Genomic DNA, 3107 nt, shown 5'->3' on the forward strand with positions numbered 1-3107 from the left:
GACCAATGAGAGAGAACTCCAACCTGGGTTCTCCAACAGGTTCAGCAGTGGAGGGAGACCCACCAAAAGAGAGTGAGAAAGAGCCACCAGTGCAGTAGAAAGATCCAGGAGAGTTCGGTATTTGAGGAAGCCAAGAGAAGATTGTGTTGGCACAATGAGGGAGATTGACTATGTAGTATGCTGCATTCAAGTAGCATGAGACAGAGATATGGCCATTGGGTTTGGCGAATGGAAGTCATTGGCCACCTTGATAGGCACTGTCTTGCAGGGTGTTGGGAATGAGTTGAAAGAAGACTAGATTGGAATGAGTTCAGGAGAGGAAGAGTGAAGAAAGTGGATACAGACAACTTTTTAAAGAAGTTTGACCGTGAAGGGGAACAGAGCAGTGAGATGGGAATGGAGGGGATCCTGCATCTGGAGTGTCAGTTTTAGATAGAAGATGCTAGAATATGCTTATATATTGGTGTAAAGAATCTAATAAAGAGGGACAGTTGATAGTGCAGGAGAGAAGAGAAAATTGCAGAAGCAAAGCCCTTGAGAAAGTGAGAGGGGCTGGTCTTTGGTAAAGAGAATGTTGGAAGGTGTTATAATAATCGTGGCTGGCATTTACTGAGCACATACTATGAGCCAGGCGCTGTTCAAGTGCTTTATGCTTTTTTTAACAAAAATTTTATTTATTGATTTGACAGAGCGAGCAAGAGAGAGCACAAGCAGATGGAGCGGCAGAAGGAGAGGGAGAAGGAGACTCCCTGCTGAGCAGGGATACCTAGGTGGGGCTCCATCCCAGGACCCTGGGATCATGACCTGAGCTGAAGGCAGATGCTTAACTGACTGGGCTACCCAGGCGCCCCTAGTGCTTTATGCTCTCTCAACCAGTATGGGCAAGATGGGTGTGGACAGTGCGGCAGGGAGGACTGGGTGGGTGCAGTGAGGAGGTGAGAAGGGAAAGTAGATACCAGGACAATGGGGAAAGAAGATACCAGGGTAAAGTAGAACAGCTGAGCAGGATTGAGGGCGTGTTTGAGATTCACATGCATGAACTTAAAGTGTGACCAGTTAGCACAGATGTGTGCTTCTGTCCCGCAACATTCCCCTGCTCTGGGTAAAACAAAACAAACCAAACCCAAAAGCCAAACACCAAAAAAACTGGTGTAGAGTGGACAGACAGTTGGACTTGCCGAGGTTAGGGTATTGTGGGGCCACTAAGAGAGAACAAGAACAGCCAGGGGCTTCAGGCTGTCTGCAGGGGAGGGTTTATAATCAGCGAACCAAGGAGTCTAAGCTGGATCAGGGCAATAATAATAAGAGGAAGGTGATGGAGAGATTCAGGATGGATGGCTTCGAAGTCTTTAAGATACTTGCTGGAGCCTGAGTGTCAGGGATATGAGTTGAAAAGAGCTGTGGCCAGAGATGTGGGGACTTTGTCAAGATTTCAGAGGTGCTCAGGTTTGTCAGTGAGACTGAGGTCAAGGGTGACAGCGATGGGTGGAGGTATTGATGAGCACCAGGGGTGCTCTCCTGCCTTATTTCCCCAATTCCTAACACAGCCATGTGACGCCGTGATGTTCCTATGAAACCCTTCAACCTGGGCTCCTCCTTCTCCCACCTACACGCCAGTCTGCCCTGTTCCTCATTGTGGAGATGCCACTCACCCACAAAGTCTGGCAAAGAACACAGAAGCAGGAAAAGGGTTTTTTTGTTTTTGTTTTTGTTTTTTTTAGATACTGTTCTCCATCTGCTGGGCTCAGCTTACATATTGCTTTAGTTCCGAGTCCTGCTGGGACCCTCCCACCTGTACTTGTTGTGATCTTTTCCTCCTGGAAATGAGGACACCCAGTACTTTAGAATGATTTGCTGGAGCACCTGACCTAAACACTTTGTCTTTAATTAAACCAACTCATCTGGGCGAGTTTCGCCCCAGTGATGATAAACAAAGATAATTAACTCGAAGGCATGGCTTTTTTTAGAATAGTGTTTCCTAAATTACGGTCGTTTGATACCCATTTTCACATTTTCTGCCATCTGCAGCCACCTATAATCATTAGTTGCTTAACATCTTTATTTAAATGACGTACTTTTTAAACTTGAAAAAAGGTTTGTTTTCAAAAGAACCTTTGTATAAATAAACATATATTTATATATATGTATATAAATAAATGGAGCACCAGGAACCGCTTGCCAAATATAATCTGAAAAAATATTGAATGCCGATGAAACAGTGTTAGTAAAATAGCTAGATATAATGGGATGCTAAAGATTGGGGGCCTGAGGTTGGCTCTCCGTTCTAAGGGACAGCTTGTCATGTGCTGGAGAGATGTTGCAACATGCTAGGACCAACCTGAGACTTTCTCTCTGACCTAATGAAAGAGACCGAAAGGGAACCGACCCAACAGAAATGTGTACATAAGTTTGCCAGAGGCATATACCAGAATGTCCATAGCCCTGTTTTCTAGTTTCCAAAAACTGGGAAACCACTCAAATGCTAATTAAGAGTAGGATGGATAGGGGCGCCTGGGTGGCTCAGTCGATTAAGCATCCCACTTTGGTTTTGGCTCAGGTCATGATCTCAGGCTTGTGAGATTGAGCCCTGCTTTGGGCTCCATGCTCAGTGCAGAGGCTGCTTGAGATTCTTTCCCCCCTCCCTCTCCCTCCCCCTCTGCTCCTCCCTTGGCTCATGGTCTCTCTCTCTCTCTCAAATAAATAAATGAGTAAAATCTTAAAATCTTAAAATGTGCCTGGCACCTCATAGGCCCTTAGTAAATATTGATTGCGTGGATGGTCTCATTTTATCCTCACACAATGCGAGAGACCGGTGGGACAGGTATCAGAGTTTCTAGCTGCAGATGAGGAACCTGAGACTCGGGGGGGCCAAGTGGTCTTATTCAAGGTCATGCAGAACACGGCCACTGCATTAGGATGCCTGCTCTGTGAAACATGTTAGTTCTCCATCATCCTCGGTTACATAGCCGTTCCCCTAGGTTTTTAGCACAAATAACATATTTCAGTTTCTTCTGTTGTTGTTAAATCATCTTCTGAGGCCTAACTTGGAGATGTTTATTTCCATTATGAGATATTTTGGACTGGGCTTCGAAAGGGAAAGGACCAGA

This window comes from Halichoerus grypus, chromosome 3, assembly GCF_964656455.1.
Source record: "Halichoerus grypus chromosome 3, mHalGry1.hap1.1, whole genome shotgun sequence".
In the NCBI taxonomy this organism is placed as follows: Eukaryota; Metazoa; Chordata; class Mammalia; order Carnivora; family Phocidae; genus Halichoerus; species Halichoerus grypus.